The following is a 12,970-nucleotide window of genomic DNA, read 5'->3' as shown; positions in this document are numbered from 1 at the left end:
ACCCCTACCCCCTGCGAGGGTGAGGAATGCACCACCCCTACCCCCCTGTGAGGGTGAGGAGTGCACCACCCCTTCCCACCCCACCCCCTGTGTGTGCGAGGAGTGTCCTGACCCCTCCCTGTGCCAGGGCGAGGAGTGCACCACACCCACCCCCCGTGCGAGTGCGAGGCCTGCTCCCCCACCCCCTGCATAGTCCAGCAGAGGCAGTACATCCCCAGCCCCGGGCACTTCCTCCCCATGTGCGAGTCTGACGGGACCTACGCCGCCCTGCAGTGCCACGACTCCTACGGGTACTGCTTCTGCTCCACCCCCCAGGGCTACGAGATCCCCGGCACCCGCGCCTTCGGATTCGACATCCCCGACTGCTCTTTCGTCTACGCCACAACCACTGGTACTACACTTTATGTCATACCTGGGCCGCAATTATGTTCGATAAAGGGTTCCGGACCGGGCCGTACTTTACGGTACGGCCCGGGCTCCGAGGCTTCCATAGAACGATTCGAACGCGTTTTGCCCTAACCGCGTGTGCCCCTTCCAAAAATTTGAATACAGAATCCAGACGTTGGAATTGATGTTGTTGCATTTTAGGGTTTAGTGGCACCAATTTTTGGGTCATCTTGCATTGAAAGGCGCGTTTTCTTGGGTGGGTATGACATAAATAAAATACAACACGGTGTATCCCGCATGTGTATAATTTATACACACTCTGCACAGTTAACCATATTGAATCATTTGATACAAGTCAAAAGGCGTTGATCAATCAAAAGGCTCCATTTCTCCCATGTCATTAATATCTGATAGACTAGTAACTGGCTTTTGAAATGGAACATTGTGTTCTGTTCCAATGACCACAGGTGACCTCAGATGGAGCATGCGTTCCGTTCCAATGACCCAAATGAAACGTGTTCTGTTTTCCCTAAATAAAATGAATAAATAAGTAAACATAAGTTTCAAGTTATCTCATAACATGAATGTATACACTTCAGTTGATAGCAAGACAATTTATTACTTTTTTCCAGAGTACACCCCTTACACCACCACCGAGTACACCCAGACCACCACTGGGTACACCCCTGAGACCACCACCGAGTACACCCCCGTCACCACCACTGAGTACACCCCTTACACCACCACTGAGTACACCCAGACCACCGAGTACACCACCACCCAGTCCTACCTGACCTGCTGGGACCAGCTGGAGATGTTCGAGACTCTGCCTCAGGTTTGTTTGTTTGTTTGTTTATTTGCACATAGTCAAATATTCACGTCTTCATATGTACCATTTAGGACTAGCAGGCTGTGGAACTCCTTACCAGCCTCGGTCTTCCCTGACAGTCCTAATAGGACCAAGTTGAAGACTGCAGCACAGATTCTTGTTGAACTCTTAGAGATTTTCTAAGTCTTGCAAATCACGTCGTTAGGACAATTAATTTCTTGGTGGTGCGCCTAGATTTTAGCCTGTGCTCCTAACTTTTTAGGGTTAGGAGCACAGTGCTCCTAGGTCAAAAAGTTAATTTTGAGCCCTGGTGGTCTGCATGGAACGTCTGGCCATGAGTGGTTGCGTGCATCGTTTGTTGCTCAAGTGGTACGTGAGTTGTACGTGCTTACAATGTATGATCTCTGTGCGATTGTAACTTTACCGTAAGGAGGCCGTACTCACACGTGCGTCTTACGTACGGTATGTACAATGTACGGGGCACGCGCCATGCCCGTACTCGCACGCACGGGTGGTGAATCTGCAAACCGCACATAGAAAAAGTTTTACATGCACTTAAGTTCTACGGCGTGTCTTTGTGCTCCCAAATCCGTAGGATTCCGTATGGAGGTGGTACCACGCACGGATCTCCTACGTTTGCCCACGTTTTTGCACGTAGACAGCACGCAAAAGCACGTAGTACTACGGCGGGTTGTGACCGAGGCTTTAATCTCCGTAACTATAAAGTTTTTACACTTAATCAATGTGTGTTTCTATTTCTATTCCCCAGGTGTTCAGGACTGTGCGTCCTCGCTGCAAGCCCGACGGAACCTTCTACCCCATCCAGTGTAACATCGACCTGAGGATCTGCTACTGTGTCACCCCCCAGGGTGATGAGATCCGTGGCACTGTCACCAAGGGAACCACCCCTGACTGCACACCTTACATCAGTATGTGTACAGTATAGTATTTTATGTTACATGTATAACAAGACTGACAATAAAAACATACATTGCCATGGCGACGGTGGTTGCTTTTAGGGTTATTGTTTGCATGGCACTGCCATCATTTCATGATTTTGAGGAAGACTTGGTACCTGTTAAGTCTAGACAGATACAGTGCACTCCTCCCCTGAGTGTATAGTGAACAAGCCCCGGGGTCACAGAAAGTAGGGCCATCCGGGGCAGAGAGGTCTTCCCAAGGGTTTCCAGGAATGTAGGCATAGATGTGGGTCAGAGACATGCCTGTGAACATTCCATTCCTGTAGACAAAATGCCCGTACCATTCCTAGAATTCTTGCAAACTGCACACAATACTGTACCATTAGGCTCCTCCCTGAGACATCGCCAAAAAATTGTATGGTTCTTAGTGGCACATGTACTGTTCTTGGCACATTGGCAACACCAAGTCTCTGCATGTGTCCTCATCAGTGTTTGGACACAAGTATCAGCGATTAGCCAATTAGCTCAGCAGATGTCACTCCACCGAGCAGGGAAGGAAGTTGTGTGAAGTGCCTTTCCCAGCATCTGCATGTCAGGGATTGAACCCAGGACCACTTGGTTCCAAGCCAAATTCTCAGACCACTGTTTTTTCAAGAGCTTTTGGTGACAGATCACTCATTGAAAATAGACCCAATAGGCATATCGCTATATATCCATCTTGTTCATGGGATGACCAATGCAAAACAAAAATGTGGTAAAACAAAAATTTGACTACTGTATTAACCATTTTGATGGACAAGCAGGATTGTCTATGTCTATGTATGCGATGGACTATGTCTTGTCAATGATAGGGTACTGTTACAGTAGGTATTAAGTCAAATTGATGTGCTAAAGGTTTGGAATAGTTCTTCAAACTGTTCATTCCTCACAATCATCTTCTTTCAGCCCGTGAGTTTGTCCCTGAGGATTCCTGCATTGTCGATGGCTTTGTCTACAAGCAGGGCGAGACCTTCTACCAGGAGTGCAACAAGTGGTGAGTACATTAGTTCTTACTTTGTAACACAAATGATACATGTGCCCAGGGGTCGAAATACCCCTCTGTGTGCAACTTGGTGCAAGTAAATTTGGTGTGGTGCAACTAATTTTTTGCCGGGATGCACAGCGGTGCAAGTTTGCTTTATCCACTGTTGCAATCTGTAGAAATACCCAATAAAGAACTCGAAAGGGAAAAAACTTCAACAAAACTAGAATTCATGAAGTTTTTCTTCATTTTTTGTAATTAATAGAAGGTACTATCTACGTCACTTTAGTAGTAGTGTAAGCAAATATTGGATGCTATTAAAGTTACTACATGTACTTTTGGTTGTGTACCTATTATTATTGGAAGGTGCAACTATTTTTCTTCTGGTGCAAGTATTTTTTCTTTTCATCTGCACCAGTGCAAGTTGGCCCCAAAATCTATTTCGACCCCTGTGTGCAGACAAAAGTCATAAGTTGGAAGTTGTATTACAAGCTAGTGTCTTCACTATGAGACCGAAAGAAACAGATTACTTCAGACAGTTACAACAATTTTTCCATCCTTTCGTCATTTAGAAGATCAAAAACTGCATTTCTACTAAGATCACAAAACCCACCAATTATGCAGAATGTAGGACTATTCATTATCCACTGCCTTCAAAGAAGAAGTCGAACCCCATAATAGCTAGCGTAGTAGAAGTGGAAGTTTTTTCCAGACAGTTGTTACCTGTCTCCTGTTACTGTATTGCAATTAGTATAATTATACTTGATTGTAAAAGCAATTAACCTTCGGGCATGATTTTGCAAATAAAGTTTCTAAATTATTACTGGAGACATGGATTACCTTGATTTTACTTACTACTATTTTGTTCTTCACCTTCACCTGCATGCATTACCAATGGAATTACTAACAGTTACTGTAAATTTTATTCTCTGCTGTCAGTTATGTCAGTTGACTGCATGGCAGTTTTGTAATTAAATCATATTTTTCTGTTTGCTAGTACCTGTGACAGCGGTGTGACCATGTGCACCATCCTGCCCTGTGTGACCCCCAGTAAGTTACAGAGTGTCGTGAGGAACCTCACGCTGTGCATTTCCTCGTTTAAGATACCCCGTATATACGTGCATTGCTGGACTGGATCATGTTTTCTTAATAATTTGTAGTGGTTTTCTACTTTACTTCCCCTCATGAGCTATCTTTGGACAACTATAACTAACTGTCATGTTTTTTTTTTCCGCAGAGGTTTGCTACCACCCCACCACCGGCATTGAGTACCAGCCAGGAGAGGTCTGCACTCACCAGTGCCAGGAGTGGTAAGTCGAGAAACACTAACTTAAAGTCTTGTCTTTTCCTAAAGGAAAAGCTTTGAATTCTTATTACAATAGTACCATTTCCCTGTTTTAGAAAATGTTCAACTTGTTAATTTTTAGTGGCTATTGATATAGCAAAATACTCAATACTTGCAGTTCATGGTGATATATATTGTGTTCATTAATGCTGATTCATAAACTCTGAGTTTACAAGAAATTGTCGGAAAACTAAACTTGAGACTTAACAGTCTTAGTCATATTTTCAGCCTTAAGCACTTCTGGACACATAACTCTAACAATAAGATTAAGATACATGATGTAGAATGTATGTGGCTTGTATTCAAATGTGGAGTGAAAATGCATGATTGGTTCTCTCCCTCTAACCCAGCATGTGCCAGGACAGCAAGTGGGCCTGTATCCCCCAGGAGGACTGCCAGATGACCACCACTGTTGAGCCCACCACCGCTGAAACCACCACCCCCAGTCAGTACTGCTTTCCTGATACCACTTCCAGATAGTCTTTTACATTGATAATGCAAGACTTCTTGTTCAATTTGACATGTTTTTGATAGTCTTACTTTATTGTTTAGTCAATTAGTTAGTTAGTTAGTTTGTTGTGTTAACTTTATATTATTTTGTATCTATTTTGATTTAATCTGTTTGTTTTATTGTCACTTATTTATTATACACGAGTGTAAAAAGAGGTCATAAAAAACAATTGGATTTTAGGAGAACCCACTTGATAAACCCTTAGGTTTCTTGGGTTCTCCCACACATTTGTTTGTACATACTGTTTTTATTTTTATGTGCAAACTGAAATAGACAAAACAAATAAACAAGACTGTAATTCTGCAACCATCAGTTCTAGTGTTGTTGATAAGAATGATGTTGTCTGTTTTTATAATTACATACTGATTACATTATCGTAAAACGCTACTACATAAATTTCGCATTGAACACTCATGAATCTTGATACGTGGAAAGTTGCAGTTGGATGAATGTTTATGTTAGGAAATATCAATAATTTCCTGCTTATTTAATGTTAGAAATAGCAAATTTTTTTGGTTAATATTTTCGACTTGCACATGAATGTGATCGTATAACTCTATTTTTCTCCACAGTGTACCCTACATGCGAAGTCTACGGTGTCACTTTCCAGATTGGAGAGGAGTACTATGATGAGTGTAACAGGTGGTAAGTATGAGCTGTCCTCTGTTTTAGCACTCTTATGCTAGCTGTAGTTTTAGACTATTGGAAAGCTGTCACCATCACTGGTATTTCAGCACCAAGGAAAGCTCCATGTTGAATTTTTTTTCTCTTGCTCCTAATACTTGCTTATTTAGTGATTCACATCATAAAAAAGCTATGACTAAAGCCTTTTCATTAATATGTCAACACATCTACTGTATTAATATTAGCTAAAAGACTTCACCAATGATGTGATTAATTCAAGTTCAAGTTTTCAAGTTCAAGTTTTATTAATAAAATCAGCCTTGCAGCCAGTTTACAAAGTCGACCAAGCTGAATTACACTGATTTTTACAAATTTTGTACATAGTAGATACAAATACACATTTACATGACAATACATATACAGGCACGCAAACGAACATGTTACATTTAATGAATAAAACAAACAAACATTGCTACTCAGTAACAACAACAGAGGGCATACACCACCTCTTAGGAGGAAGTTCCATTCTGAAAGCTTCTCTCCTCCACTATGGAACAAGCTATCACGTGATTGTTTCCCACATGGGTTCAACCTTAAACTTTTTAAGTCTAAGGTCAACAAACATCCGTCCTCACTGGCTGTACAGTAAGACAAAACATTTAAGTTGCTCCCATGAGCATTGTTTTGTGGTGAACTATTTTAATGAATAAAACAAACAAGCATGAAAACATCCAATGATGTACTGTGCATTCAGCTTCCATGACTTAACAGAAGTTTCTTGTGCATATTCCAGTACCTGCACTCCTTACGGACCATCCTGTACTGAGATTGGGTGCCCTAAGGGTAAGTCCAAAAGCATCGATTCTACATTGTATGATATACTGTTGTTGTATCTTTCTTTCATCTTTCAATATAATGTACTTCTTATAAAAAATATGCACATAAAAGGCCGTTTAAAACATTTGTCATATTAACATTAAATATGGAATTGGAAATAAATATTCAGTTTTAACTTTTCTTCTGCTAACATGAATAATGAGTTAACTGGTAACGTATAACATCTGTGTCCATTATATCACCAGCTGTGTCCATTATATCACCAGGGTCCATAATATCGCCACCTTGAGAAATAGTGTGCTTAAAGATATTTTTACTGCAACATACTTTTGGTATGCACTCCTTCACACATCAAATATACATACCTAGGGTATGTAGCAGTAAAAATATCTTTAAGCACACTTTTTTTCAAGGTGGCAGGTGGCGATATTATGGACCCTGGTGATATCATGGACACAGATGTTACATTCTTGCATGCAAACACACACACATGTTGGTTTTCAATGTACATGTGCTGTTTGGACTTAACGACGTTATCTGTTTGATGTAATATGTATTTGTTTAAAAAGATATGTACCGAGGGACACCTGAAAAACAGCCACATACTTGTGTGATATACTGGTAAAATCACGGCGGTCGGTTGCTAGGCTAAAAGTCGCATTACTAGGGAGGTATCGGGTTACAGAACGTGTTCGAACGTGGCCGCGCGGGAGTCCCAGGCCGGCCCGGGGGCAACGGGTAAAATTTGAAAATAAACAAAAGTAATTGGAGAGTAAATACTCGTCAAAATAAAATGTAATAAGTGATTTTGTTTACCTCAGATGTTATTCTTGCACTGCCTTTGCTCCACTTTGTGTACATTTGCTTCCAAATGAGATCAATTTTGGATTTCAAAAAGGGTTCACGAGAACCAAACAACTGATTTTAAGAGGCCCCGAAAATTAAAAATAAGGTTAGATTTTTGGATTTTTAGAAATAGTACAGTAAATTTAAACTTTCTGTCTTAGGATTTTTTTATTTTTTAACTAAAACTCGACTTACAGTCAAAAGAAGAGCTAAAAACGCAGTGTTTTAACTTTAAATACCGATAATTCATAATCGCGGCCATATTTAAAAAATCCCTAAGACAGAAATCTGCGGAAATCGTTCCTCTTCCAAATAAGCCCTCAATGAGGTAATTTGAGCGATTTTTGGGAATGGTTAAAATACCATGTTTGCACGCATGCTGTGCCACTTGGATATGGCGACCTGGATTTTATAACAGCGTCAACAAGAATTCTGACCTTCAAGGTCACCCACTATGACGGCAGTAGCTTCGTTACATGTTACATATCCACAATAAAATCACGACATAGATGTAATGTTTTGAAAACGGTTCATATTTGTGGAAAGGTGGATTTTTCCTGTTCCGTGGTTCCCAAGTAAAAAAGGGCTTGAAGTAGCCGGTTGTAGCGGCTTTACTGTAAATGACCGCGGGTAACCCCAGATCGAACGCCCGCTCTATTCGAATGACGTCATATCGAACAAGATTCGCGGGTTCGGGGGATTCGATCTCCATAGTAGCGGAGTGGGACTTTTGGACCCAAATCTGACCATCGTGAATTGAATAAATGAAATGAAATGTATATGTATTTGCAGATGTCTGCTACTGCCCAATGACTGGGTCTGAAGTCCAGGAAGGCCAAACTGTCACCAAGGGATGCAAGGAATGGTAAGTAAGCAGAGAAAGGCCGAATGCTGGAAGAATTATTTGTCTTCAAAATTTTTGTTTCAGTCTCTTTATATTTATAAACTAAGCGTAGTCAACAATGTTTAAACACAAATTTAAAGTCTTGTCTTGTATGAGTATCTTTTTTGGGTGATAAAAATAGAGTAGAGTAGATGCCTTTGGCCAGGTAGGAGCTTCAGTTCCAGTTTAGGCCGCTCTTTCCTTTTACTGCACAGACATCTCAGGCTTTTGGGGTGGTCTAGAGCCCTGTAGTCATACATCAGATTCTTCTGTTTCATGTGGTTGTGGAGACTTTCCTTGAATGTGTTCAGACTGGGTGATGTAACTACAGACTCTGGGAGGTTGTTCCACCAAAATACCACTCTGTTGACAAAATACAAAGAAGCATGCCCTCCTGTTGCCTTTTTTTTTAATGGTGTTGCTCAAGGCCAATTTTTGGCCACTTCTAGGCACAGAGCTAGAGGTATAGAACTGTAACAGCAACTCTTCTCCCTGAGTCAGAAACATCATGATTGAGACCAGCTTCCTCACTATTGGTAGACTGTGTGTAATAATTTGTTTTCTTTCAGTACTTGCAAGTATGGCCGCATGGAATGCTGGCAGCGTGAGAACTGTGAGGAACCCACTCCCATGTGCGAGGTCGATGGCTTCTTCTACAAGCCTGGCCAGAGTTTCTTCCAACAGTGCAACCGTTGGTCAGTTTGCATACCATATCTAAACTACATAGGAACACATTACAAAGGATGATCATATCAGTAATAATATGGCCCATAATATAAACCTTAAGTATGAAAAACGTCAAATGTGAGTTGCTGGCATCACACAATTGACAATCATTTATGCGTTAGTTGTGGCAAACTTTTGTCATGCTAAGAAAGTTACTTGTTGTATATCTTGTACAATTTACCTTACAGTTTACAATTTAACTTAAGGCCACACCAATTTAATTTCTTGGTTAACGGATTTTTCTACAGAAATAATGGAGCGGGCGGGCGAAAAAAAGATAAAAATAAAAACAGGTCTAGGCATCCTATTATGGCCCAAAATGGTAGGATAGGAGCCATGAAGTCAACACACCAGGCTGGTTCAAAATTTAAACAATGAATTTCGAACTTTTAATGATACCACTGCATTGAAAGATGGAATGACTGTAACAAGTAGTAAGAAAAGGACTGTTTTCAACTGTTCAGGGCAAAATATGAGCATTTTGCAGTTGATTCTGAATTTTTATTTCTATTTGCAAATCAGAAAAAAATGAAGCGGGCAAATCTGTTAACCGAGAAATTAAATTGGTGTGGCCTAAGCATCACATGTTTCAAAGGGAAATTTTCATTTTTGCCTAGATTTTGGTAAGTCAGTCCTGTTTACTGTTCTTTCTCCTTTTGTAAAATGTAAAAGTTACCATCAGATTCTGTATATAATATGTGATAAGCTTGTTTTTCCCTCCACAGCACATGCTTGAGGAATGGCGATGCTATGTGCACTCTGATGGGATGTTTCCCTAGTAAGTCATTTCTGCACTTTTATTTGCTGATGTAGCTATAATATGTTTTCTGTCCTTTTATAAGCTAAACCTTCCTTTGTACAAAAATTAGAAAATACTGTTTATTGATTCAGGTATTATCCTAACTGCCGGCTAACAATATGTTGTACTGTGTTTTACTTTTAGATATTCTTGTGAAGGTATCAGTATACAATATGTTGTACTGTGTTTTACTTTTAGATATTCTTGTGAAGGTATCAGTAACGAGGGAAAACAATATATTTCATCCATACCATGGTATGGAGTGAAATATAAAAATTTAGTCATCAATCAGACATCCTACTAAAACCCTAAATTGTTTGTAGGGCAGAAATAGTTATGTTCTGTTATTTTTAGGTTTCTGCTGGCACCCTGACACCGGAGTTCAGTACAAGGAGGGTGAGGTCTTCACCAAGCAGTGCAAGGAGTGGTAGGTTTTCAAACCTTCTTTGAAATCTTTTTAAATCTTAAAACTCTTGAATTTGTTGTGTGTTATTGTTAAATCAATGTGTGTGTGTGTGTGTGTGTGTGTGTGTGTGTGTGTGTGTGTGTGTAATACTGTGTGTGTGTGTGTGTGTGTGTGTGTGTGGTCATATGAGCATGTGTACATGTGTGTGTATATATACAATGTCATGTGTGTGTGTGTGTGTGTGTATGTGTGTGTGTGTACATATGTGTGTATGTGTACAAATGTATGTGCGTGTTCATGTGTGTGTGTGTATATACAACAAGCAGTGTGTGTGTGTGTGTGTGTGTGTGTGTGTGTGCGCGCGCACGTGTATAGAATATTGAATACATTTATCACCTTTTTGTTTTTCCAACACAGTACTTGCCGTGAGGGTCACTGGAAGTGCTCCGAGCAGGAGTTCTGTGAAACCACCACCACCCAGACCACCACCTGGGAGCCCACCATGAGTATGTTTGAATACTATAACGGAGCTAGTGAAACAAAGAAACAAGCTGCATTGTGTTACATATTTTGTCTCAGCTGCGGGACCCATATATGTGGGTTGCACATACAGTTAACCATCTATATAGTGCCCGGTATATGTACAATTTGGGGGTGTTTCTTGTGCAACGCATCTCACCACAGCAAAGCGCAACGAATGCGCAAGTAACTACGCTGCCGCAGGGCAAAAAAAGTCATGGGTCTGTGACCTGATTAAGACTTGAAATCACTTGAAAATGTTGTGTAAAAATGTCAGCAGGACAAGGGTTAAATGTTAAAGTTCCTTCCTGGGTCATATTAAGTTCAATTAAGTTCAATTTTATTTAAATCAACTGGCATGTACACAGATTCACAGAAAATGTGACATGAAATTCGTTGACAATTACAGTAAAAGCTCTCAAAATGTGGCATGAAATTCGATGACAATTACAGTAAAAGCTGTCAACACGAAGACAACGATTATATGACGCATAGGGCTGTGCCCATCTTCGTTTCAATAGCCCTTGGGCCACACACAGCAATCACTACAGCAGGGGGCTAGCCCACAGGTAGTGGTGACTGTGTAATAATCTCCCATACTCTTTACCAAATGCTGAGTGCTAAGCAGAGAAAGAAGTATGTACCATTTTTTTAAAGGTATGACCAAGGACAATGTCCTTGGTATGACTCAGCCGTGTATGGAACCTACCGGTATATACCGAATACATTCGGTGTAATGGCCTAGTGCTTGCCTTGCATAATTCTCAGTGTGAGAATTGTTAATAATGCTCTGTTGTCCCCTGCAGCCACCCCCTATGTGCCCACCACCTGCGTTGTGAAGGGCCAGACTTACTATGAGGGCGAGACCTTCTTCGATGGCTGCAACGAATGGTAAGTACAAAAAATGTAGCACTTGTTACTTGAAACCTAAAACATTATGAACAACTTTTGTTCCAACACAAAAGACAAATGTTCTCACCTTACAAAATTTTTACCTTAAAGTTTAAACATTAACTACTGAGTCAGACACAGATTATTTATTATTATTATTTAATCTTCAGACACCTGGGTGGCCTAGTTCAATTTTGACAAATTGATTTTCAATAGGGCCCTGAAGTACAAAATACAATAAAATCAGAGAAACAAAGACAGATGAACTTTCATCATAGTATCATGAAGTTAATTTCATTATAATTTCAAATTGACTTTGTGATCCCATTGAGTCGTAGGTCCGTTTGATTGATCTCCCCCCCTTTTCCTACAGTGTCTGCCGTGAAGGCTTCCCTGCCTGCCCTGCCAAGCCCTGCACCCCAGGTAAGCAACACAGCAGCAGTCATCTTCATACCTTAGAAACTGTAACCATAGCCCCACCTAGCAGCAGTGCATTGTACTGCACCAGACTGCCTGCCTGCCATTTTGTCATTATAATTATGCAGCAACTTTAAACTGTAATTTCCAACACAAAAAATTGGACTCACCCAAATTTTCGACTGTACAACTCCAGTCTTTGTAAAGGAATGAACAATCCACCGCTTCCGTGACGTCACGTAGATAACGTGACTCTGTGAGCGCAGTGGATCATAGGTTGCAGAAAGTCTGTGGCGCCCCCCGTCTCGGTTGAGGGATGGTTGTAACGCCCTGATATAGATGGCCTCTTTAATCCCTTGTGCAAAGAAATCCGGTTATTGTCATTAGAATGTTTGCATAATCAGCTTTATGATCTACATGTTTGCATATCAGCTTTATGAAGTTACAGGTTGAAAACTAATTCTTTTTGTCAGGGCAATTTTGCAATACAAGTAATCTGTTCACAGAAAATCTCAATGTCAAAGTCATTTTCTCACATTCTTTTTTGTTATTGTCTGACCTTGACCAGAGTTCACCCCTGAGGCCTCCTGCAAGATCAAGGACTTCACCTTCAAGTCTGGCCAGAAGTTCTTCTATGGCTGCCGCGAGTGGTAAGAAATGTTCTTACAATAATTGTCAATGATGATAGCTACATGTAGTACTTTTTACCTTAGGTCCACACCAATTTAATTTGTTGGTTCACAGATTTGCTCGCTTTGTTTTTTTCTGATTTGCAAGAAAAAAATTCAGCCTCAGAATTAACTCCCAAATGCTCATATTTTGGCCACAACAGTTGAAGGAAGTCCCTTCTCTTCAGAGCTGTAACAGATTTTCCATCTATCAATGCAGTGGTTTTATTAAATGTTTTATATTCATAGTTTCAATTACAAACCAGCCTGATATTTTGACTTCATGGCTCTCGTCATAACGTTTATAGGGCTATCATAGGATGCCTTGGTCTGTTTTTTTT

General features: G+C 40.6%; 1 pseudogene across 1 annotated transcript in view; it reads left to right on the top strand.

Moving 5' to 3' along the window:
- Positions 1-12,970, top strand: part of LOC109483937 — a 42,175-nt pseudogene that overhangs the window by 21,032 nt on the left and 8,173 nt on the right. The window contains exons 24-40 of the transcript XR_002141047.1: positions 1-391; positions 1,020-1,222; positions 1,986-2,145; positions 3,082-3,169; positions 4,155-4,207; positions 4,395-4,467; positions 4,853-4,947; positions 5,586-5,658; positions 6,431-6,480; positions 8,113-8,185; positions 8,773-8,898; positions 9,655-9,707; positions 10,083-10,155; positions 10,552-10,640; positions 11,460-11,544; positions 11,918-11,967; positions 12,530-12,611. The exon at positions 1-391 is cut by the window's left edge and continues 91 nt beyond it. The product of XR_002141047.1 is annotated as a kielin/chordin-like protein (transcript). The remainder of the gene's footprint in view (positions 392-1,019; positions 1,223-1,985; positions 2,146-3,081; positions 3,170-4,154; positions 4,208-4,394; positions 4,468-4,852; positions 4,948-5,585; positions 5,659-6,430; positions 6,481-8,112; positions 8,186-8,772; positions 8,899-9,654; positions 9,708-10,082; positions 10,156-10,551; positions 10,641-11,459; positions 11,545-11,917; positions 11,968-12,529; positions 12,612-12,970) is intronic.

This window comes from Branchiostoma belcheri, unplaced genomic scaffold, assembly GCF_001625305.1.
Source record: "Branchiostoma belcheri isolate BF01 breed outbred unplaced genomic scaffold, Haploidv18h27 scaffold67, whole genome shotgun sequence".
Taxonomy (NCBI): Eukaryota; Metazoa; Chordata; class Leptocardii; order Amphioxiformes; family Branchiostomatidae; genus Branchiostoma; species Branchiostoma belcheri.
The sequence above is the reverse complement of the archived record's forward strand: the minus strand, read 5'-3'. Positions and strand labels throughout refer to the sequence as shown.